A 25,943-nucleotide genomic window follows, 5' to 3' on the forward strand; every position below is an offset into this window, starting at 1 on the left:
GCCCGATTGGACGAGATTTCAAAACTTACAAACCACGGCTTTAGACTGTAGGGTTTTTTTTATCGTTCCCCATCTCAGGGTTTACAAGATGACGATTGATTACCAGCTCGCCTGCACTCTCTCACTGCTTGTTTTTACATTTGTTGTTCGGTGAAGGCTTCTTTTTTTTTTCTTTTTTTTATAGAGGGCTTGGCTTGCACTTTGTTTTTACACCTCTATCGTGACCCTCCACGCGTTCTCCTCTCGTCCTGGCCTGTGGAACCGTCCCGAGGCGCGCAGTGCTGTTTTGCATTGAGAACCTGCAACAGTCTTATCTACAATGGAAAAGGAAAGGCTGCCGGGGCCTTGTTCCGAAAAATTCTTTAAACAGATTAGCAGCAATGTAAAAAATATAATCGTGAGGTGCAAACTCTCCGCACCGTCTCTGAAAACAAATTCAACAAACCAAAACGCGACCTCCAATTTGCGAAAACATGTGCAGGTAGGCAACTTTTTTGTCACTTTCAAAAATACTTACAGTTATACAAAAAAATAATAATGGCTCGTCTATATCTTCCAGCTGAAACACGCTCAAGTAAATCATGAAATCGAGGCGTCCAAGAGGCCGCAGTTTTGGGATAATTCGCGGATTCTAATTTTCGCGACGCGGTGGGGTCGCAATATAGATTCCAATGTGTTTACATTTTACCGGAATTACTCGCGGGACTTATTTTTCGCGAATTGTAGGCGATTCGCGAAATCGAAAATAAAGTCGTTTACAGCGTATCATGAATTTTTCGAGGTTGTTCTTGCCATGCTAAATTCAAATCGGTCTTCTTTATGAGACGCATAACATCGATAATATCATTGCTATCCTAATGATTAGCTACATGACGATCCTAAATTTATTATCTATATCAGGAGCTTTTTGGGTGTTACCGTGCACTGAATTAACCCAGAATCCCTGGAAATAGAGTTGCTGCTAGTGTGACACTAGTTTTGTGGAAGCGACCACAGTTCGCGTGCTACGGTTACCCTCTTACAAGTCCACAGACAGGAAAAGGCAGCGAATCATCGTGGCTGAAATGTTTTCGTAAGTTGTCGTATTCTTGAAATGTTTGACGTCGTCTACAAGTTTCTCTTGTTAGTCATTTTTACGTGAGTTTTATGGTACCAGTACTGTCGCATATTTGTTTCCTTGTATTATTTTTAAGTTTATTTTTTCTTGGTTTGACTTGGATACCATTTGCATAAGCTCTAAGGAGATTCACCTCGCACCTGTGAATTTTGTCGCCATTTATTTTAATTTTTTGAGAATATAAGAACGCAAGAGTTCATTACTCCAAACTATTAAGTTCTATAATCCATTTAACAAATTTCATAAAAGGAAAGTACAATGTGTGACATTTATACACCATTTATACAATACGGCCATATAACTCGTTTACAGTTATATGGCCCAAGGTGGGGGGGGGGGGGTAACTTTCAGAAATAAGTAATTGTAAAGTAATTGCATTACTTTTGAAAAGTAATTTGTAATTGCTATGAACTACTTTCGCGTAGTAGTAATTGTAATTGTAGTTAAACTACTTTGGGAGCTACGTAATTGTAATTGTAATTAAATTACATTTTGAAAGTAATTTACCCATGTATGGCACTGATCCCTGTGGGACACCCGAAGAGACATGAACAAAGGAAGAGCGTGCGGTGTTCAAATGTACATATTGTCGCCGTTGAGACAGGTAATCTTGGATCCAGTTTAATATTTGATTTGTTTCATAAAGCGAGAGCGAGACAAACGTTGCAGGAGCGAGCAGTGTGCTTTCTCGCCTATGTTTAGGCCTGTGCCGTAGAGACGCGTAGCCTCTTCGCGTTTTTTTTCTGTTTATTTTTTTACATTTTGTTTTTTGTGTTCATTCTTTCATCAAGTCCTGGTAGCAGTGGTCTTATATTTCTTCTATTGAACAGTGGTGTTTGTGTCTGCATGCTTACGTGTGACACGTTAGCCACGAGTAATGTGTTAGAGTTTTCTCAGTTTTCAGCATGTAGTTTTTTAGACAGCTAGAAAACTGCGGGTAGCATTCTATATAAGATTAGTATATATAGTGCTGATACATACTTAACTGCAAAGCTTAAATATGGGATTATATGAAATAAACCAGGTTCGTGCACATAAGGAATTGGCAGCTATTTCCGGACACACATATAGGAGCCATATATGCACCTTATATGCGTATCTGGCCATATCTGCCCCATTTTTTATATATTCATATCCGGATTGTTTCATATAAGTCCAGGAATGACATTTTTTTAAGGGTAAACAAAGTGGATGGCGCCACTGCCACAGGGCTGATCACTTGCAGAATCTGCGTGTAAAACAGTTTTTCTCGTACGCACGCGCCTGGCTACATGCCGGTTTTTTAAGTCCTTTTTACAGAAGCTGTTACGTGCTAAATTTGGAAAAAAATATGTCCATGGATGTTAACACAAAACTCCAGTTTAAACGGCGCTCCTTCGTTTCGATTGGTCGTGGCGAGTATAAAAAAAAAGGGGGGGGGGGGGGGGGGCAACCCGCATGGAGTCAGCCCTCCTTGGCATTCTTAGATAGTGAGGTCCTAATCCCTCATTGTCATCTACGGTTAGCGACTTATCTCAGCTGAGAGTGCGCAGTAACGAGGCTGAGGGCAGAACGCGCCAATCTAACCTTTTCTTTAGCTTCCGCGATGCGGACAGAGGCTTGGGCCCAAGTCACTGTAAAACCTAAAATAATCGTATACCAAAACCTATACATATACCAACCGCCAACAACAGAACGTATATAGACCTCATTCTTTGCAAGAACGTATCCGGGGGGGGGCAACCCGCATGGAGTCAGCCCTCCTTGGCATTCTTAGATAGTGAGGTCCTAATCCCTCATTGTCATCTACGGTTAGCGACTTATCTCAGCTGAAAGTGCGCAGTAACGAGGCTGAGGGCAGAACGCGCCAATCTTTTTCTTTAGCTTCCGCGATGCGGATAGAGGCTTGGGCCCAAGTCACTGTAAAACCTAAAATAATCGTATACCAAAACCTATACATATACCAACCGCCAACAACAGAACGTATATAGACCTCATTCTTTGCAAGAACGTATCCGAAGTCAAAATACAACCAATGGTAGTTTACCATAGCGACCATAAGGCAATGATCACTTTAGTCACTAAGAATTAAATAAATACAATTAAACAACGAAGTCGTGTGCGTGTCTTCATTGCAATCATATGTAAATCGTATAGGTGTCGTATAGTTGCCGCAAAGCTGTCGTAAAGATAACAGCTTCGCTGGTCCTCCATCGTCACGTGAAGTGGATGGGCTCTACAATAATTTATTCCTCGTTATATTTTTAATCCTCAAAAAATACCAGCGTGACTGAAGAACAGAAGAACTCTTATCATAAAATATTATTAACTGTGCGATAATAAACAATAATACCCAAAAGCATTTTTGTAGAACCAATCCAACCCTTCTTCAACATTACGCAATAAAGAACAGCTATTCATAAGGAGCTGAATCCGTAATTTACAGTTTCCTTTTTTGTTGTCATGAAAGCATTTGATGACCAAAAAACAAGATAATTTTAGTGTACTTTTTTTTTGCCTAATCAAAAGCACGCCACTTAAGGCATGCAAATATTTAAGAGACCGTCATTCAGGCGTCTATAACATAAGGCTTTAATCGAAGTTATCTTGGGACAGTCTGTACTGCTGTTCGGCTGCCGCTATATGAAAACTAGAATTTATACATTTGTTAAGATTGGATCAAGGAGTGGATATTTTTTCTTGGTCAAATTTGCACACTCACTAAATCTGAGTATGTAAACGAGAGCCGCTCATCAAAATATACATTTGTTACAATTTTATTCCTTGCAGGTCAAAATGGTACATATCTTCACTTTTTTTTGCTTCAGCAGCAGTACGAAATGATGAATTCCAACGGGAATCCGGTCAATCCGCCTCCAGCTCCATATTGTCTGAAGGCGAAGTCACCATCTGCTTTAAAAGGCGTTTTACAAAAAAAGCTTCAATATTTGATTGTGAAAGGAGAATTCAAAGACGCTGTGTTATCCTCACTTAAAAAAATGAGAGAGGCCAAGAATATGATTGGAAGCAAAACAAGTATAACATTCCTTTGACACCCGCGTAGTTTCGTCAAATTTCATCTAATAAAACTTGTAAAGCTTGAGATTTTTTGCCATGTTGGGATTCAAATATATGAAGAACTATTGTTCGACTCATGCGAATATGTTGGGCTAAGGAATAAAAATGACTTACAAATGATGAAAAAACATGACCTTAATAACATATTCGGGCAATAAATCTTTTGAACTTTTAATTTGTGCCCAGTGAATATTTATAAACTTCGCAGTGAACGATTTGCTCTATTTTTTTTTAATGATGGTGCTAATTGCTATGAGGTGTAATATGCAGAGAGTTTTTATTTCCAGATTTGTTTAAAAAAGCCGGGAAAGCCCTATATTAAAAGTTACCTCAGCCCTGATATGTAATGATACCCTCTAATCCAGTGGTCGGCAACCTTTCGGCGCAGCGGGCCGAGTCGCCGTGAAGCTAAGGTGGAACGGGCCGGACGGCAGGCAGCGGGGGAGGGGGGGGGGGGGGGTTAAAATTAAGAAAAAAAAACACTTGCACGAACTCACATTGACGTAGATAAATCGAAAATGAACCGTTTCTTTACTGCACGACACACGACATGAGATATACGACATTTCCACGAAAACCTAGAAACTCCTTTCAGTGAGGCTCCTGGTGTTGAACTGCGATCGCTGCACTACGGACATCCACATTCAAGCTACTAACTGCGAGTCGCAAAACATTCTGGACGTTCTCGTCAGTGATTCGTGAAGGCAGGCAACGGGCAGTGAATTAGACAACTTTATCTTTTAGAGCGCAGCTCTTAGGGGCCCGTTTCCGGCTTGAGCGGCGTCGGCGTCGCCGTCGGCGTCGCCGTTGGCGTCGCCGTCGCCGTCGGCGTCGGCGTCGCCGTCGCCGTCGGCGTCGGCGTCGCCGTCGCCGTCGGCGTCGGCGTCGGCGTCGGCGTCGGCGTAACCGCGCGGTGCATCATGGGAAATGTCCCATCATGCACCGCGCGAGCCCCCCACCGGGGTCACGTGACCTCGTGGGGGGGGCACGTGACCCCCCGAGGTCACGTGACCCCCCGAAGTCACGTGACTCCCCTGAGGTCACGTGACCCCCACCGATGTCGCGTGACCCCAAATGACGTCATCGTCACTGATGACGTCACAGGCATCTACATCGTCATCGTCATCATCACTGATGACGTCATCATCACTGATGACGTCACCGGCATCCACATCGTCATCGTCATCATCACTGATGACGTCACCGGCATCCACATCGTCATCATCCCTGATGACGTCACCGGCATCCGCATCGTCATCGTCATCATCACTGATGACGTTACCGACATCCGCATCGTCATCGTCATCATCACTGATGACGTCATCAGTGACGTCACTGATGTCGTCACCGGCATCCACATCGTCATCGTCATCGTCACTGATGACGTCACCAGCATCCGCATCGTCATCGTCATCATCACTGAAGACGTCGCCGGCATCCGCATCGTCATCGTCATCATCACTGATGACGTTACCGACATCCGCATCGTCATCGTAATCATCACTGATGACGTCATCAGTGACGTCACTGATGTCGTCACCGGCATCCACATCGTCATCGTCATCATCACTGGTGAAGCCATCAGTGACGTCACTAATGACGTCATCGGTACCCGCATCGTCATCGTCACTGATGACGTCATCAGTGACGTCAGTGATGACATCATCGGCATTTGGGGGTCACGTGACCCCCCAAGGTCACGTGACCCCCCTGGTTAGTTGAACCCCCCCCCAGTGCCCTTCCCTCCTCCTCCTCAAGAGCTGCGCTCTAATTCGGCGTTACAGGGAGTTGTAAGCGGCTTTCACTTCTTTTTTTTTCTTCTTTTCTAGCTGACCACGTTTTGGGGGGGGGGGAGGGGGGGGGCGCTGGGGCGCTGGGGGGCTAGGGGCTGCATGATATTGGATCCGGCCCGCGGGCCGCTGGTTGCCGACCACTGTGTAACTAATCAAACCCCTTGACCCATCAGACTCCTCAGTTCATCAGACCCTTCAGCCCTTCAGAGCCCCTTCAACATTTTCAGTTCTTTGGATGCCCAAAGGACTGTGAACCATAGATCAAAAATCCAGTTGTCTGAAACATCATTGGAAGTTTATTTTAGACATTGGGATTTACATGCATGCTAAAACTTAAAAAGATAATAAAAACCGATGAATACTCAAACCTGCGAGTAAGCAGTTCTAGAAAAAGGTGATCAGAACATGGTTAAAATCAACGAAAAATGTAGGAAAAATACAAGAGACAGAGAGACGCTGAACTCTGAGCTCAATATTTCATCCAGAAGATAGAACCACAGAAGATGACATATATCAAACAGGCACGTGCTCATGGCGCAAGCAGTCATGGGGCAAGGAGTTGACTTTAGATCATCGAAGCGTTTAAAAACGATGCTTCTTTTTCAGATAATGCTACTAAAGGTGTGCTCACACAGCGCTCCCCCAAACCTTGTGCGATAAAGTTCTCGTAAATTTCGCTGAAGATTTTTTTTTCTTATATCGACCCATGATAGTGGTTCTAGCCAGAGTTGGACTGTAAGAACAAGCTTGAAAGTGCATGTGTAGATGACCGTCCACCGTTGATCTAAAAGAGACTGGTTATGCTCTAGTGACCTGTCACTGATACACCGCACAGTTTGTACTGAATTAATTCTTCCATATGTTAAGAGGATGCTGTACACTACGCACGAGGTACAGGGCACAAATGGAGTTTTCTTTTTACATTTTTGTAGGGGAAGTATACCCAAATTTAAGGGCAGCTTGGATCAAACTTGGGCCATTTTTAGGTACTGCAAAAGCAACTGCAAATCCATATCGTCAGGCTACTTGTTTTAAGTTATGCGATAACTTGTGCAACTAAAAAAACTACTTTGTTCTTGTTCTCTGCGCTTTTCTTGTGAATGAATTCTTAAGTTGTGAATTTAGCATCTGTATTGGCTTTTCTATTTTTTCCTACCTTTTTTCCTTATTTTAACAATTGACCATGTTTAATCATTACCACTCTGTTCTAGTCGTTTGTTCTTCTCCTGTGGATAAAATATTGAGCTAAAATTTCAGCGTCAGTCCTATGTATTTTGCTCGTGTTTCCTGCATTTTCTTGCTGATCTTTACCATGTTTAATGCTCACCGACTGGCCCAGACCACCACCTGTATACCGATCAGAACATATAGCGGCAACCGACTTCATTGCAGTTTTGTACACGCTCCTGAAAAAAAAAATGAACGAAAGCTCGTTCCTCGTTCCTTCTGATTTTTGGAACACATTCCAATTACAAGTTACATCTGTGAAAAAGGAATTCGTTCCCGTTACAGTTTAAAAAAATGGAACGTATCGTTACATGTATGTTAGGTTTGTGTTTTGCTGATTACAATATTTAGTTAAATTAAGCAAAGTTTATATACAGGGTGTTTTTTTTTTTTTTATTCTTACACATTTGTTTAAAAAAACACCGTGAAAGCTACACTAATGCGGTTTGTGCAGGTGGGTTATACAGCCAGGCGGACAGTATGTGGGTGGCTAATCTTTGCGATAAGTCGCCTAATTAATTCAAATTCGTTAATTATATTTTTAATTACTGAAAATAAACATATGGTTTCAATTAGAAACTTGCTGAGCACCATCGAAATCCCCTAAATCAACTATTTTTAGCAGGATATAACGCAGGGGCAGCGTTTTATGGCGTTCTGTAGAGACTCTCCATTTGGACGCGTTTCTAGATTTCGGTTTCTTATCGGAGCGCATCTACGCGCCCACGATCCTGCTCCCCGGTAGTCGCGGCGCGAAGCCACCTCCTCGCCTCCCTAGTAGAATGGAGGGAAGTACGGCGCACGAGTGTTGCGCGTCTCAGCCACTGGGGAGCAGGACCGCGGGCGCGGTGATGCGCTCCGATAAGAAACCGAAATCTAGAAACGCGTCCAAATGGAGCGTTTTTACAGAACGCTGTAAAATGCTGCCCCGGCGTTATATCCTTCCAAAAATAGTTGATTTAGTGGTTTTCGATGATGCTCTACAAGTTTCTGATTGGAACCATATGTCTATTTCCACTAATTATAAAGTTAATGAACGAATTTTAATTAATTAGCCAACTTATCAAAAAGATTAGCCACTCACATAATGTCCGCCTGACCGTATAACCCACCTGCACAAACCGCATTAGTGTAGCTTTCACGGTTTTTTTTAAACAAATATATTTAAAAAAAAAAAAAAAATGTAAACACCGCGCTGTGGGCACAACAAACTCGATATAGTAAATTAAAACTTTGAATTGCGCTATTTCGTTCATTGTAATATAGAGGACTAAAAAGCGGGAAAAAAAAACACGGACGAAGAAGAGACACGTACAATTCGGACTGGCACTTTTTAGTCCTCTAGATCGATATAGCGCCCCCTATAGTCCGATCTCCTGCCCAATAAATTCCACGTGCGTGAGCAATGTTAATTCTTGTTTTCACAAAATTAGGCTTAGGCTAACGCCGGCTCATAAAAGATTTTTTTTTTTTTTTTTTTTGCCGTCGGACCTAATTAGCATAATGTTTTCAAACTTCCGCATTCTTTTTTCCTAGCGCCTCATTCTCACAGAGTTTCAGCTTCACGCGATCCGTAACTCATTCACGCCTGCCAGAAAAACAGTTTTCAAGAATACCCGTTATGATTGTTACAATAACAAATCTTGAGTGTTTTCCTCATGTTTTTTTTTTTTTTTTTTTGAGATTGCCCTCGCAAGAGGGCCAAGATCTACTACCTCAACTCCATCGAGAGATGCGCGTACCCATCTGGATGCTGTCGTAGTAGCACTGTCTCCGACACTCTACCTCGCCAGATTTATTGTTCGGGTTGGAAGCCTTCCTGCGGAAGAATGGGCCATCATGCAAGCAGTGATCTGCGCGGGGTTCACTTTTTGAAAATTAATGCAAGCTACCCGCATTGCGGTTTGCAGAGCCATATAGCCTATTGTATTGGGGGGGGGGGGGGGGGGAGGTTAACGGGAATCCTGCGCTTTTGGAGCCAGAACAATAAACAGTCAGGAAATTTCATGCCCCTCTCTTGTTGTCTTCAGGTTAAATCCCCATAATCATCATAAATCTTGCCAATCAAACACCCATTTAGAAACACCTCCTCGTGCAAATAATTTGTATGAGGTTACATACTACTTTTTTGTCATACAAAACTCACACTGAATATGTTGTTAGAAAGAAATAATCGAAGAGTTAGACACAACTTTTCTAAAACGCCTTCAATATCGCAGTGGAAACATTTTGGTACACTCAAACTGGAATACACAGGTCAGGCACGTAGCCAGGGGGAGGGCCCATAGGGCCCGGCCCCTCCCCCCCCCCCCCCCCCCCCCCTTCCCCCCGAAACAAAATCCTGGCTCCTAACAGTGTGTGAAAGGGGCGGTGCAATGATTTTCGGACTTTGGCCAACTAACTGCAGGAATTAATCTGTGTCACCTATATAATAAAAAAAAAACTTTTCATCGCGCGGCTGCTAAAACGGCCCCAGCACACCACGGCCCCTCGATCTCCACCGACCGAGAGGCCTCGGGTTTGCAGCTCATGGAAAAAAAGCGTTCTGTCGCTCTGATGGCGAATTCGCGTGGTCGCCTCTCTCCTCTGACCTCGATTCAGCAGAGCGCCCCCTCCTCTCCGCCAGAGCTACTCGGGATCCTTTTCAGCCGATCACAACTGCTGGCTTCAGAGCGCTCCGAGATTCTCAGACCAGTCACGGAATTCATATTTCTTGACATTGGTAATGCGTTAAAAACAACACGATCTTACAGCGTACGGTGGACGACTGAGCAAATTTTACGCTCGCAACGTGATGAAATAAGTGTTGGGACGTAAATTGGTTTACGCATCAACATGTAAAAAAAAAAAAAAAAAAGAAGAAAACGGCAGTATGCGAATTGATTTTCGCAGAACGGAACGAAAGCCAACGCTTGGAAAGAGTTGTCAACTCATCGCGGTTTCGTCCGTGAACGCGCAGCGATAGCGGTCATGCGTGCGACAGAACAGGCAAATATAAAATGGTTAATAAACCGCATTTTTGTCACGGTGAAATATCGTGCAAGCATCGCCATGTGGCCAAAATCACAGTGCATTATATTCGGCTCTCCCTTTATTTTAGAACACAAACCTTTGAACGCACTTTTACCAAACCTGAAAATGTCTTGAAGCGACCACAAAACCCGGTAAAACAGCGGCGAGCCCTGCGAGCTGTTTCTTCGTCGGTTAGGCTTAGCGGATTCACCGCCGTGAGATGAACGATCTCGTGAAAGCACTGGGAATACTTCACACGTAGACTTTTTCTGTTACGGTCGCAAAGGAATGTCGTCCCGTCCGTCGTAATCCTCGCACCGTCGAATTCACAAGCACTTCGTAGAACCACATTTCAACCGCCGTCATGCCGTGCCCCGCACACCACCACCGAACCACAGACCACTGCCGGCCATCGTCAACAAAACCACGTGATCCCCGTCCAAGTACCACGTGACGCCTGCGCCACTCCGCACTCCGACGGCTACACACGGAGTGCCAAAGAGCGCTCTGAGAGGGAGAGGCGTCCTCGGAATGAACCACCCGATCAGGCCGCAGCACTCTCTTTCAACCACCCGATCTCGCGCGCTCTGGAAAGAGCGCTCGAGAGCGCGCAGAAAGAACCACGCGAATTCGCCATCTCGCGGATTGAGCGTGCCCGCGTCAACGAGGAAAGACACCTGGAAGCCTCAAGGTCGTTGTGGGGCTCGTAGCTAGCCGCTCATTTTGCGCTTTTTGAGGATTATCCCTACAGGAAAAGCCGACACAAAAGAAGCCCCTGCCGTCACGTGACTTTTGGGAGAAGGTGAAATGAGAAAGGGCGCGAGGAGCATTTTCCTACCTTGCGGAATATGGTTTCGCGGGACTGCTGATTATGCTGCGCAAGCGTGCCACATGGCTTGGCGGATATCCGTCTGTTACTGCGGCACATGCCCAAGCAATTAAAAAAAGATTCAGTGCTAGTATGATGCTATTGTTTGCACAATTGCTGTCGCATTAATGTTGCCGCGCGCAGGGTCACGGCCTTGTAGAAGATTCTTGTTTATTCTTGCTGCGGACATACCTTCTATCGTTCATCCCTGATTTTGTTGTTCTAGAAAGTGCGTGTTCATTCTCGCCCCGAGGGCGCTACGCTCGAACCTTGTCCGCCGAATCTTCGAGATAGTGACTCACTCTAGATAAGAGGCCACCCGCAACCTTGTCGAGTCAGTTTCGCCCCAGCGTTCGACTCTGCTCTTTCGCCGACTTCGACGCCCGCGACGCTCTATTGTTATCTTTTGTTTCCTTCTTTATTTTGGGCACAAGTTCGCCCGATTAAACGTTTAGTTTACTCAGTTATTTGACGTCTCATCACTTGTCATTCCTGACATTTGGTGGAGGTGCGGGATAGACACTCTATGTTTCTCAACCGTACCCTTCCGAGGACCCGTTCGGCAAGTCCCACTCCAAGTCGTCGGCTCGTGGAAGAGGCAGGGCCTCGGCCAAGCCAGCGTCTGCAAGGACAACGACCTGAGTTTGGACCACTACCGGACAAAACAAAGAAGCTACAGAAGCCGACGATGAACTTCACGGCCCAGCCGACGGAAAACCCCCAAGCAGCACCGTCCTACGTCTTCCTGCCTGTGGTTCCCCGTGTGTTGACGCCATTTCACGGTGAAATCTACGCGGACGTAGAAGACTGGCTGCAGCACTACGAACGTATGGCTCGCTACAACGCGTGGACGGCAGAACAGCGCCTCCAAAACGTTTACTTCGCACTGGAGGGAACGGCAAGACAATGGTTTGAGAGCCACGAGGCTTCCCTCACGACGTGGGAGATATGCGTGGAGGAGCTAAAGCGCACCTTCACAAACCAACACCGACGTCAACGAGCCGAGGACATCCTTCAAAGAAGATGCCAAGGTCTGAACGAGAGCGTGACAAGCTTCACTGAAGACGTCCTGCGCCTGTGCGCCCGTGCCGACCCTGGAGCCGCCGAAGACAAAAAGCTACGCGTCCTCATGAGAGGCGTGAAAAGCGAGATTTTTGGCGGCCTCATTCGCAATCCACCGACGACCGTAGATGAATTTGTTGCTGAGGCAACTAACATTGAACGAGCGCTGTCGGCCAGGGCGAGTCATTATCAGAGAGTCGCTGGCGTAGCTGCCACCTCATCCCTTCCATCTTTCCTCCCTGACCTCGGCGAAGTTGGCATCGAGAACCTTCGGGAGGTCATTCGGGATGTGGTTCGAGAAGAACTGAAGCGGTTGCTCCCTTCTCCAGAACGACCCGCCGCTGTTTCAATCGCCGAGGCTGTTCGCGAGGAGGTACACCGGGCCCTCTTGCCAGAGGTCCCCGTCGCAGTGGCTTCCGAACGGCCGGTCCTGACCTACGCCGCCGCTGCCAAGAGAGAACCTCCCGTCACAGCACACTACCAGCCAGCTCCCAGACGTGAGGCACCGGCGCCGCAGTATGCTCCACGCCCAGAGCAGCGTGGTGCGAGGAAGACCGACGTTTGGAGGACGGCCGATCGACGCCCCATGTGCTACCACTGTGGTGAAGCGGACATCTACCGACGATGCCCCTACCGCCAGCTGGGCCTACGAGGGTTTGCGCCCAACGACCCTCGACCACGTCTTGGAGAGCGGCCTCGGGACATCGAGGACTACCTCCGCCGCTCTTCATCTCCTGAGTCGTCTCCCCGCCGGGTATTCCGTTCACCATCTCCTCGACGCTCGCCATCGCCCTTTCGCCGGTCTCGCCGAGACAGCCTGTCACCCATCGCTTTCCGTCGGGAAAACTAGGCGTGGCAATGCCGGGAGGTGGCGTTGCCGATGACGAACGATGCCAAGATCCTCCAAGATCGTCGGAGCTCTCCCACTCAAACGCCGCAACGCCCCGAAACGACGTTTCTGTATCAGTGTCGAATAACCTCAACGTTATCATCGACGGCCACGACGTGACGGCACTCGTCGACACCGGAGCAGACTACTCCGTTTTGAGTGGGAGGCTCTCCAGCCGCCTTCGAAAAGTCATGACGCCGTGGGATGGACCTCAAATACGAACCGCCGGAGGACACCTCATTACACCAGTCGGGAGATGCACTGCTTGCGTCGAGATCCATGGTGAGACGTGCCCTGTGAAGTTCGTCGTTCTACAAGACTGTTCCAGAGACGTCATTCTCGGCATGGACTTCCTGTGTGCACACGGCGCCGTCATCGACCTTGGTGATAACAGATTGACGCTGTGCAAGCCTGTTCTGCCTTCAGAGAAACCCCATACAGCGTCAGCCGCCGTCCGAGTCGCTGCCGACCACGTGAACTTGCCGCCGCGATCAAGTGTTGTCGTACCCGTCGTGACCGATGCAGCTACCCGCGGCGAAGTTGTTCTGGAAGGCAACCTCCACTTGCTTCTAGGAAGAGGAATAGGCGTCGCACGAAGAGTAGCTGAACTTCAGGATGGCCGCACTGTGGTCCTCGTGACAAACTTCCGGAATGAAACGCAACACCTCACAAAAGGTGCAGCCGTTGGCCACGTCGAGGAACTCCGAAACTCCGCCGAAAACGCAGCCATTACTGACGAATCCTCGCCACCTCAGCAAGACGGTACGTCGCCAGCGCAGCTCGACATCGACCCTAAGCTTCCGGACCCGAAACGACGCCAGCTGATTAACCTCCTCACCGAATACCGTGACTGCTTTGCGACGCCGTCGAAGGTGCGCCAAACAGCCGTTGCGAAGCACCGCATCGTTACCGAGGACGACGCGCGCCCTGTGCATCGATCACCGTACAGAGTCTCCGTTAAAGAAAGGGAGGTGATCCAGGAGCAAGTTCAAGAGATGCTGAACGACGACATAACCCAGCCATCAAGCAGTCCGTGGGCCTCTCCAGTCGTACTGGTTAAGAAGAAGGACGGAACGCTTAGGTTCTGCGTGTACTACCGACAGCTGAACGTGGTAACGAAGAAAGACGTCTATCCACTCCCCCGCATCGACGACACTTTAGACCGGCTGCGCCACTCCCGATACTTTTCGTCGATGAACCTAAAGAGCGGCTACTGGCAAATCTAGGTCGACGAACGGGACCGAGAAAAGACAGCCTTCGTCACGCCGGATGGACTGTACGAGTTCAAGGTGATGCCCTTCGGACTGTACACGGCGCCAGCAACTTTCCAGCGTGTAATGGACACCGTACTGGCAGGACTAAAGTGGCAGAGCTCTCTCGTCTACCTCGACGACGTCGTAGTGTTTTCCGGCGACTTTGATGAGCACTTGCGACGACTCCGATCTGTTCTCCAAGCCATACGGACCGCCGGACTCACCCTGAAGCCGTCAAAGTGTCGGTTCGCCTATGACGAACTGAAGTTCCTAGGTCACGTGGTTAGTAACGAAGGCGTTCGCCCCGACCCAGAGAAGACTCGCGCCGTCGCAGCATTTCCAGCGCCGAGAGACAAGAAGGCCGTGCGAAGGTTCCTTGGACTATGTGCCTACTATCGGCGCTTCGTTCGAGATTTCGCAAGGATTTCCGCACCGCTAACAAACCTCACAAAGGACGCCGAGAAGTTCGAATGGGCCGAAGAGCAGCAGCAGGCATTCGACGAGCTGAAGCGACGACTGCAGACTCCTCCTGTTCTTGGACATTTCGATCAGGATGCGGAAACCGAAATTCACACGGACGCAAGTAACGCTGGACTTGGCGCGGTACTGGTTCAAGTGCAAGAAGGCACCGAGCGAGTTATCGCCTACGCGAGTCGGAGACTGTCCAAGGCGGAGAAAAATTACTCCACGGCTGAGAAAGAATGCCTTGCGGTCGTCTGGGCAATCACGAAGTTTCGTCCGTACTTGTACGAAAGCCCGTTCCGTGTAGTCACCGACCATCACTCGCTCTGCTGGCTTGCGAACCTCAAGAACCCGTCAGGACGCCTCGCTCGATGGAGTCTCCGACTACAGGAGTTCGACATGACTATGGTCTACAAGTCAGGCCGCAAGCACAGCGACGCCGACTGCCTGTCCGGAGCCTCCGTCGAAACGCCTTCCGGCAGCAGCGACGACGATGACGACGAGTGCTTTCTAGGCGCAGTGAATACCGACAACATGGCACGACGTCAAAGAGACGATCCTGAGTTGCGCGCTCTAATCGAGCACCTCGAAGGACGAGGGAGGACTGTCCCCCGTGTCTTCTCGAGAGCCCTGCCGTCCTTCGTCCTCCGACAAGGTGTGCTTTACAAGGAGAACTTCGGAGACAACAGCTCGCCATGGCTGCTGGTAATCCCTACCGACCTTAGAGCGGAGATCTTCCAAGCCTGCCACGACGACCCGTCGTCCGGACACCTTGGTTACAGCCGTACGCTGGGCCGAATTCGTGAAAGGTATTACTGGCCCAAGCTGCCGAAGACCGTTCACTTCTACACACGATCGTGCCACGAGTGCCAGCGACGCAAGAAACCGCCGACGAAGCCGGCAGGTCTCCTGCAGCCAGTTGCTCCCCCGACCGCACCGTTTCAGCAGATCGGAATGAATCTACTTGGTCCTTTCCCACCATCGACGCAAGGAAACCGATGGATTATCGTCGCTACAGATTATCTCACACGGTACGCCGAAACGAAAGCCCTTCCTTCAGGGACTGCTGTAGAAGTCGCCAAGTTTTTTATTGAGTCCATCGTCCTCCGGCACGGCGCTCCCGAAGTCCTGATCTCAGACCGTGGATTATCATTCATGGCCCAACTGACTCAAAAAGTCCTTCGTCTCAGCCACACCAGCCATCGTCGCACCACGGCGTACCACCCGCAGACCAACGGGCTGACGGAGAAACTCAACAAGACCATCGCCCACATGATCTCCATGTACGTTGACGTGGAGCACAAGACATGGGACGAGGTATTGCCGTACGTCACATTTGCCTACAACACGGCCGTGCAAGAGACCACCGGAGTGACACCGTTTCAACTGGTCCATGGTCGCAAAGTAACGACGATGCTGGGCGCGATGTTGCCCCACGAACCGGCTGTCAACGGAAGCGACGACGCCCAAGTGATTTCTCAACGGGCAGAAGAAGTCCGTCAGCTCGCCAGACTTCGTATTCAAGCCCAACAACGTGTCGACACTGGCCGCTACAACCTTCGCCGTCGGGACGTCCACTTCCAGCCCGGAGACAGGGTATGGGTGTGGACACCAATACGGCGCCTCGGTCTCAGCGAGAAGCTTCTCAAGCGCTACTTTGGACGATACAAGGTTCTTCGCCGTCTCAGGGACTTAAACTACGAGGTGCTTCCCGACGGAACTCGACCATCAAGACGACGTCAACCGCGACCCGAAGTAGTCCACGTCGTGCGCCTCAAGCCATATTACGACCGATAGAACGCGGACTCTCGTAAAACTGTGAACTGTGGCTTGCGATTCTACTGTCCTTTTGTTGTGGATTTTGTGTTTTCGGTTTGTGCTGCATCGGGACGATGCGCTTTTAAAGGGGGGGATAATGCCGCGCGCAGGGGTCACGGACTTGTAGAAGATTCTTGTTTATTCTTGCTGCGGACATACCTTCTATCGTTCATCCCTGATTTTGTTGTTCTAGAAAGTGCGATTTCATTCTCGCCCCGAGCGCGCTACGCTCGAACCTTCTCCGCCGAATCTTCGAGATAGTGACTCACTCTAGATAAGAGGCCACCCGCAACCTTCTCGAGTCAGTTTCGCCCCAGCGTTCGACTCTGCTCTTTCGCCGACTTCGACGCCCGCGACGCTCTACTGTTATCTTTTGTTTCCTTCTTTATTTTGGGCACAAGTTCGCCCGATTAAACGTGTAGTTTACTCAGTTATTTGACGCCTCATCACTTGTCATTCGTGACAATATATCACTGGAAGAAACATATGTTGGCACACAAAAAACAATAATTGAATTTTACACATGAAATATAACTGCTAAAAGTAAGGCATCAGTCTGACTGGCCTGCTTACTGCATTGTTTGTATTGTTTGCATTGTTTACAGTAGCGGGGATGAATAAAAACTAAGTGCATGGGCTAATAAAAGCAGAGGTAGACCTTTCTAAATAAAGTGCACGTAGCGAAGCAAAACAAAGGTAGACCTTCCTAAATACAGTACACGTAGCAAAGCGCGTTGAAAAACTACAGAATACACAGAAATAATAAAATACGTGAAGGACGAACACAGACACTGAAAGAACTGTGTGTGTCTATGTTCGTCCTCTCCGTGTTTTATTCCTTGTATGTATCCTTCTCTCTAAATATTTGGGTTTTTGCTTATATAATTACTTCGCTTGAGTAAAAAAAAAATCTTTTACATATACTCAGTCATCTGATTGAACATAGATGAAAAAAAAAGATGAGATTATACAAATTAGTGCAGCGCATTTCTAGTGTAACTGCTCATCCTTAGAATAGCTGCAATTTTGCTTGTGGGCCATGGTTTTTCAAACAGCAACGTGCTATGTAAAACCAGAAGAACAGAAACTACGTCTTCAAACTGCACTCCTGAACCTTGCAAAAATGGTAAGGAATTTTTGTGTTGCTGTACAGGAACATAAAAGGCGGCTTGGTGAAATCTGATGATTCTGAAACACAGAGATGGGAGAAGGTGAGGGAGACATATTTGTATTAAACGGGACACCCACAAATTTGGCCTCAAAACAGATGTCGCTTTTTTATGTTCCTGCCTTCTCTCATCTCGGAGATCATTTTTTCTTTCTTTTTTTTTTTTAAATCTATAAAACAGCTAATGTAAATATTCTACATATTGATGACATTCTTATAGGCATTTTTGTTTAATAAAGGCACAAAGATGGTTTCTTCGGTCGCCTGTTATTGATGATAACTCATTCTCAGGGCTTTAGGCATGCTAAAAGTTAAAAAACTACAGTCGTAGTATGCTCACATACTTCAGCCGAGGTGCCGGCTGGCCAACAAAAGGTAGGCGTCAGTCAATCGCGAGCTGCTCTCTGAGAGAGCTGCCAATGCCGCATCGGCTCTTTAGGAAAGGTCGGTTGCGATTGGTTGACGAGCACCTTTTGTCACTCCGTCGGCAAGTCGGCTGAATGACATGAGCAAAAAAAAATTGGTTTTGTCCGTTTCTAGTGTCGAGGAACCATTTTGTTGCCATTAATAAACGGTATTGGTTGTCATCATTGCTATGAAATTTTTTTGAAGCTCATTCTCAGCAATGCTCTAAACTGGTGCGCTTTTTTTTATTAGTCTTGCTTACAGTTCTCAGGGAACTCGAACGTATTAAGCTGACAAGCCAGGTCCTGACCTTGAGTAGAAGAGAGATAAAGGTGAATGGTGATGGTCCTGCTGCCATGACTGAACCGGCCGGTCCGGCCACAAGACATGTCAGTCTACCCGCTAGGGACAGATTAGGAGCTTGCCCTCTTGGAGGCCAGTTTGAAAAATTAGGCCATTCTTGTAATGCTTGTAAGTTCAACTGTTGTATACTATCCCAAGCAGCACGGATTTTGGCCAAGCAATGGCCAATGTCTGGCGATGGTCTTTTGGCCAGTGGCCAGGGAGTGGCCATTCACTGGCCAATGCTTGCCGATGGCTGATGGCCAGATAAAGGCCGGTCACCGGCCAGTCTCAGGCCACTTGGCCAAGGACATATGCCAGCCGTTGGCCAATGATTGGCCAACTCTGTGCTGCTTGTGATGGTTCTATAGCTCCTGCGTGTAATTATTCAATCCACATTTTTACATCTTTAGATTAATAAAACAGAAGCTTTGACATGTTTATAACATTGTGGATTTTTTTTTTTCATATCTATGTGAGGAACTTGAGCCAAATGGGAGGAGAAAATGTAGCCCTAGCAACAAAGGCAGTTTTTTTAAGAAGCTCGTAAATGATAAGGTTGCCATCTTGTACAACTGAACTGGGCGAAAAAGGAAGAAAAAAACCTAGGAAACTGAACATCCATCCTCTCATTTTTGGTAAGGGCATAAGAGCATTTGTGTTTCGTAGCTTTGCAATCTTTGAAGCTCCTTGCAGTTTCGATGACAACTATACACATTGATTTCCGGCTGTTGTGCGTGTTAACTTCAGCCGTCCCACTGATGACGAGATGGGCAATGTCATTGGCGAATGGCTACACTTTGCTAATATATTTTTCGTTCCAAACGGTGCACTCGAGCAAGCGCTCGAAGAGAAGCGAACGGAGAGCGCGATGAGTCATGGGATATCCGGCGCAAACAAAAACAGAAAGAATCCCCGCATTCGTGACGTAGCAAGGCTGGCGTGGTTATGACCTTTGCCCTTGGTGGCGTTGTCAGCGTTGTGGTGGTGTCAATAGCGTCAACGCGTTACAACCGAGCCGTTCGAAGTACCCGTGGGGTGACGAGCGTGTGGCTGGCCCAAGGAGCACGTAGTTTCCACAACACTGTCAGCTTAGGGCTGAACGGTGTGGGGAAAGCAACTTTTGTTCGAGTTTTGAGCGGCGGGCTTATCTTCTAGGGGAAGTATGGCTGTGTCCGGTTGCACGAACGAGGGTCCGAGAAAGAGGGGAGTCCTTCCTTTCCGTCTTCTTGGACCGTTTGGTACAATGCGCGATTTGTGAGTTGAGCTAGGAGGAAAGCTAAGAAGGAAGATGTTGAAATTCCAAAGAGCGGCGCTGCATCGAAGGAATCTGCTACGTTACGACTACGTAGCAAGTTTCTCAAGGTTGCTAGATTACCTCCCAAATCGGCTCCGCGTGCATCCACCAGGTGCACATTGAAAGATCGTTTATTTAGCTTAAAAATTAGTTTTCTTGTGCCTTTCAATGGAACACTGGCGTTTTCGAGGTTAGGGTGCAAAATGCAACACATTCAAGTTAGAAAGTGAGCGCTGGAATTTCGTTTCCCTACCCCTTTAAGGGCATGGTTTCAATTAGAAAATTGCTCAGCATCATCGAAAAACACTAAATCAACAAATCGCAAAAACTATAGAAGGCATGCGAAGCAGTTTACGGCTTTCTGAAGAACCGCACAATTTCGACGGGTTTTAAAGTTTCGGTTTACAATCGGAGCGCATCTTGGCCCCGCCGGCACCGCGCCCCGTGGAGAAATAGTGCAACCAACATCTGCTGCGCTGTCCTCGCACAACGCAGCAGAGGCTGGTTGCACTATTTCTCAGCGGGGTGCGGTGCCGTCGGTGCCGAAAAGCGCTCCGATTGCAAACCGAAACTTATAGCATCCTCGATCATCCGCACCGGTGCGCACCGGGGCACTGAGGTGCGCCCCTTCATCTTCGATCAAGTGCACCGGTGCGCACCGGACGTCCTCGATCAACGAAGCGCACCCTCCCGGTGCGGCTTTTCGTTGCCCCAACGCGCACCAAGAAAATCGGCGGTGCGCCGGGGGGGGGGGGGGGGGGGGGGGGGGGGGGGGGGGCAGGGCAGTCTTATCAGGCATTGCGGCCAGGAGCGGGAATCGAGAAGATGGCGGGAGTAGCAGACGCGCAGACTATCGAGATGGCGATCTTGCAAAAACGAACACGCCTCGCAGCTGCACTAGATGATTTCCTCGGGTCTTCTGACGGCGACACGACGAGCTTCTCACCATCGCCGCGATTACTGGCGATTGCTGCGGTGGCAAGGAGCGCCCGAAAAGCACGAACTTCGTGGAAAGCGGCGCGAAGTGTTTCGATGACAGCGAGGTACGGCTATTATCTGATGTTTCGTTTTCTTGAACCAATAATGGATGGCCAACATATACATGTGGAATTGTCACCCGCTTCGTGACCCCATCGACAATCACGTCCACGATGTTTATTTCTGTGGGACGGTCAAATCCGCGAGTAAAAAAGTAGAAGACATTGACAGCAGACGGGCACCGTGCGCTGACCTACGCAAGAAAAAACGAACAAAACGCGAAGTGACGCAAGATGAAGCTCGCCGCGGTGCACCGGCGCGGCGCAGTTTGTCCTCGATGTTGCACCGACATCGCGCTGCACGACCGAGGAGCGCTGTGCACTGTGCTGGTTTCAGGGCGATTCCGGTGCGAGTTGATCTAAGATGCTATTAAAAACCCGTCAAAATTGTGCGGTTTTCAGAAGGTCATGAAATGCTTCGCGTGCCTTCTATCGTTCTGCAATTCGTTGATTTAGTGTTTTTTGATGATGCTGAGCAATTTTCGAATTGAAACCATGCCCTTAAAGGGGTCATGAAACGCTTTTCCAACTTTTTCCTGTTTCGCTTTCCTCCTCAACTCATAAATCGCGCATTCCACCAAACAGTTCAAGAAGACGAAAAGAAGGGAGGCCCCTCTCGCTCGGAACCTGGTTTGTGTAATCCGGACACATCCATTCTCCCCCTAGAAGATTAGCCCGTCGCTCAAAACTCAGACAAAAGTTCCTTTCCCTAGCCCGTTCACCCCTAAGCTGACAGTGCTGTGGAAGCTACGTGCTCCTTGGGCTAACCACACTTTTGCCACGTAAGCGTGGCAAATGTGGCTGCAGAGAATGAAGTCAGGTGATGAAACGGAGGTGGCTGATTGGTCCGGCAAGCGCGTAGCTTCCACCACAATGTCAGCTTAGGGGTGAAGGTACTAAATGAGGTCCGGTTTTGTGTGACGTCAGTTTGGACCCGATGACACGCTTTTGGGACCGCGGATGTATCCCCGTGAAAAGGCAGAGCGGTTACGAAGGGGAGAAGGAACGAAATAGTCCGCTGTGTTTTCAAATTTTCGCACTGAATGTCAGGCTTTTGACTTTTTACCTTTTTTCTTTTGGCCCACTGAACGATGTGCTATTAGTAAAATCCCAATCTAAAATGATTTATCCCAACCCAAAAATGGTTTCATGGGCCCTTTAAAGGGATACTGAACCGAAATTTGGATTTCGCAAAGTAAGGCTGCAGAAGTGTTGAACCGGACGCTACGAACACCGAAACATTACTCGTACATCGATATCTCAAACGGATGGCCGTACTTTTGGAAAAGAAGGGCGCGATCAAGCAAGTTCTTTGACGTAACTGTCCTCCGGGAGGATTTGAGAATGAGGAGAAGCGGCCTCGCTTCTCTCCTCCTCGCTTCGGTTCACCAGCTTGACGGGACGTAGCGAGGAGGGGAGAGAATGGGAATCGTCTACTCGAATTTGTCTACTCGAAAAGCAAGTCGAGAAAGTGTTGTTTTGTTTGTATATTCTATATTTAAGCCTCAATATCGGAAAAAAGACGTCCACGTTTTGCAAGACTTTGCGTTTCTATGAATTGTGAAAAAGTTCTTGAATTTTTGTATGCGTTTTGTAATCAATCATAAACGCAATTTGCGGAATTGAATAGTTATTTATGTTTTGATAAGAGCAGGAAACCACGAGCAACATATCTAATCAAATCAGCAGGCCTAGTACGTAGACCTTCAATATCGAAGAGGCACAGACGTTGTATTGTTTCGATTTATAAAACTTTCACTGTAAACTAGCATGACTAGCTATTAGCTGCCATATTACTGAGACATATTCAGGGGTGGAACTCATGAAATGTATTTGGGAGCAGCCACGGGAGCAGCTGAAACCGCTGTTTTGGAGCAGGTTGGGAGCAGCTAAAACTACATTCTGGAGCAGGCTAGGAGCAGCTCAGATCAGTTTTCACTGCACTTCAGCTTGTGTCTTAGACGAGCACGGGAGCAATTTCAATCGTGCTTAGCAGCACAGATGAACATGAGTGGTTAGGGACCTAGGTAATGGGATAACAGTGTAACAGATGCCAAAACTTGAAACTTTGTAAGCCTTAATGCGAATCAAAAAGCAAGTACCATATGTTTCTGAAGATGGTGTCCTTGATATTTTCTGAGTGGCTTTCAGCTGCTCAAAATGCAAATCAGCATTGCTTATCGCACAACCCCCACGTGCTCGACATAGTAATTATATGTGCGAACCACGTGACGTGCGTAAGCAACGGACGTGCAGTTGCGCGGAGGAACAGGGCAACAAATTTCGAGTTTATCCCATTGTGCAACTCAATATCGAAGCAGCAGACTACAATTAACGGAGTTATCGTATTCAAAGCGATTAGCGGGAGCAAGGTTGAAGTACGCCGAGCAGATCTACCGCTCGCGTGACAGCAGCTGGCAGGCAAGGTTTCGGATCGGACCGCGTTTCAGTTCTATCAAATCGCAATTATCTTGCGGGAATGCGGTTTCAACTTCTAACGATGAAGTACTAAAAGGAGTACTTTGCTCGTTTGGTTTCGATTGGCTGACGTCCAGATCCCGGGCTGCAGAGCCTCAGGCAATCTGACGCTTAACGACTCGACCTCACCTCGGTCGACTTGCTTAACAGCTTATGGTTGAAGAATAACAGTCCAGTCACAGGTGTAGCGATTCGAATCCGATCCCCGAGTTTTTTCGCGCGCTTCCGACTCGGGATACACAGGGAGAATAAACAGAACAAAGGATTGCAAGGCCGACCAAGCTAAACGGGCTAATTGTTGCCAATCGAGTCGATAGGAACCGAAACCAAGACAAAATACTTTTTTGTTTTTGGCGCACGTTGTGCGATTTGGTGCATAATGGCGCAAGGTATTGGCTGTGGCGCAGTTTCCGTGAAATGGCGCAGGATGGCGCAGACAAATGCGTCTGGCGCAAAATGGCGCAAATGGCGCAGCCGTTCCACCCCTGCATATTACTAAGAACCATTCTGTCGAACCACTTTGTTTAAAGCATCCTTTTTTCCTAGAACCACGTGTCAGTGGATTCCTGAAAGTGTGTAAATTTGAGATTAGATACTTTTAGTGAAGCACTACTCTCGCACTTTGAGTAGTGGCTGTCTATTTGCACATCTTCCGCTTGTTTTTGAATATTGTTTTTGTACACCTCCTGCCTGGGCGTTCTACAGAATGCTGGCAGTATCACCAAATAAATAAATAAATAAAAATTTACACAGCACTCGATCCGATCCGTGCCCTGCGCTAGTTTCCTGTAGGCTTTTTTTTTTTTTTTCAGTACAGATTTGCATTTTTATTGAAGCTAAGTCAGATTTCCTGTCGTCTCAAGGGTGCCTTTGAAGGGACGCAGAGGGCAGCAGGGTTGGCTACTTGTCCAACACCTGTACCCAAGACCCATGCATGTTTGCATGCACCATGTCAACATGCTGGGTCACCCCACTAGAGACGTCCGACATCAACCTAAAGATGGCCGACATCAATTTAAAGATGGCCCACACAAGCCTAAAAATGGCCAACATCAGCCTGAAGATGGCCCATATCAGCCTAAAAATGGCCTACATTAGTCTAAATATGGTGGAAATCGACCTGAAGATGGCCAATGTCAGCATCAAGATGACCAACCTGAGTGCCAATATGACTGACTCAGCCTCCAAATGACCAATATCAGCCATAATCATACCCTCATCAATGGCACTGCGATATCTGCAGAATGCCGTTCGCAGGGTTTTGCATATAAGCAGTGTGAAACCCAGATCTGTGATCATTGTGGCAAACAAATAGCTTTCAATAAAAATGAACCTAAGAAGAGTTAGGGCATAGGCAAGCTGGTGAATATTAAGCAACATAATAATTCCGGGAACACAAAGGATACACAGAACACCGTCTCGGACACAGCTAAAAGTTTTATTCACAACACCCTCCCTTTAGTTTATATCAAAAAAGCCTCAGCCGACGCGGAAGTGGAAAAATAGCAAATGCTAGTATCTGGAGAAGGGGGACCACCCATCGCTGATATCCGATTATTTCCAACCTACGAAGCAGACCACAACACAAAATTGACAGAACAAAATCTAAGAACTACAAGAGCAAAAACGTCCGCACGTGTTTATCAAGAACCGAAGGAATGCTAACACAATTCCCTAATTGTTTCCTTCATATCACGTTTAAAGGGATACTACAACAAAATTTCGGCTCTTATTTTATGGTCTATGGTGTTTTATGGTACACCAATATCTTGTTAAAAATCACGAAAAGGAATTTTAAAACGAATGAAACGATCAGCAAAGAGCACCTGGTGGATGTCGTTAACGCCTCGTTTGTAATGCCCGTCTATTAACCTTGACAGCTAGTGACGGCTAGTGTCTCGCCTCCGGCCCTGACAAGAGAAGAGGGAATCCCTTTTGTGTGTTCCAGAAGTAGCTATTTTCCCCCTACGAGATTATAAAAGATTAACCCGTCACTCAAAATTCGTACAAAAGCAGCCGCTTCGGTGGCTGGAACGACTAGGCCATCCCCTCGACGTCAGCATCGCCGAAGCTTTGCTCGTCCCGAGACGACCTACGTCACGATTGCGTCGGATGTCGCGTGCTACAAGCTGGGCCTTCTCCGAGCGCTTGCTGGAGTGGGCCGTTTATAACAAAAAAATACAGCCACCAGGCTCAAAATACGAACGTGGGATTGTCATTTAGGGGTATTGTGGATCATAGTCAACCTATTTTTGAACACGACGGATATATTTCAAATTTTGTTGAAGTATATCTTTAACGGATCCAACTCTTTCAAACTATCTCTGTCTATTTCCACTCGGGAACGCAATTGTTACTCGTCTAAATGCTCGACTATTTCGGAGCTGGGCGACTTTGATAGCACTGCCCTTTACTGCCCAGGAGCCTTTCATTAACACAACGGCCAGTCTGCCCAACATAAGAAAAGCTACACGTCATAGGAATATCATAAACAACATCTTATTTGCAGACTATGGCTGTATCTTTGTGCTTTTTGCCACACCCTTCACGTACACGCAAAGAGAGTCAACAGACTCTGGCGAAAGTTGTTTTTGAAAACTACTCACACTAAACCACACTGCCAAACCTTTCAAATTGTGCGATTGCATTAAAAAACGG

The 25,943-nt window shown here is 47.5% G+C and overlaps 1 pseudogene; it reads left to right on the forward strand.

Annotated features, from left to right (window-relative positions):
* The first annotated feature begins 473 nt into the window (after positions 1 to 473).
* LOC120837468 lies at positions 474 to 24,477 on the forward strand (annotated as a pseudogene).
* Positions 24,478 to 25,943: the final 1,466 nt, after the last annotated feature.

This window comes from Ixodes scapularis, unplaced genomic scaffold (assembly GCF_016920785.2).
Source record: "Ixodes scapularis isolate PalLabHiFi unplaced genomic scaffold, ASM1692078v2 ptg001727l_1___fragment_2___debris__unscaffolded, whole genome shotgun sequence".
Lineage (NCBI taxonomy): Eukaryota > Metazoa > Arthropoda > Arachnida > Ixodida > Ixodidae > Ixodes > Ixodes scapularis.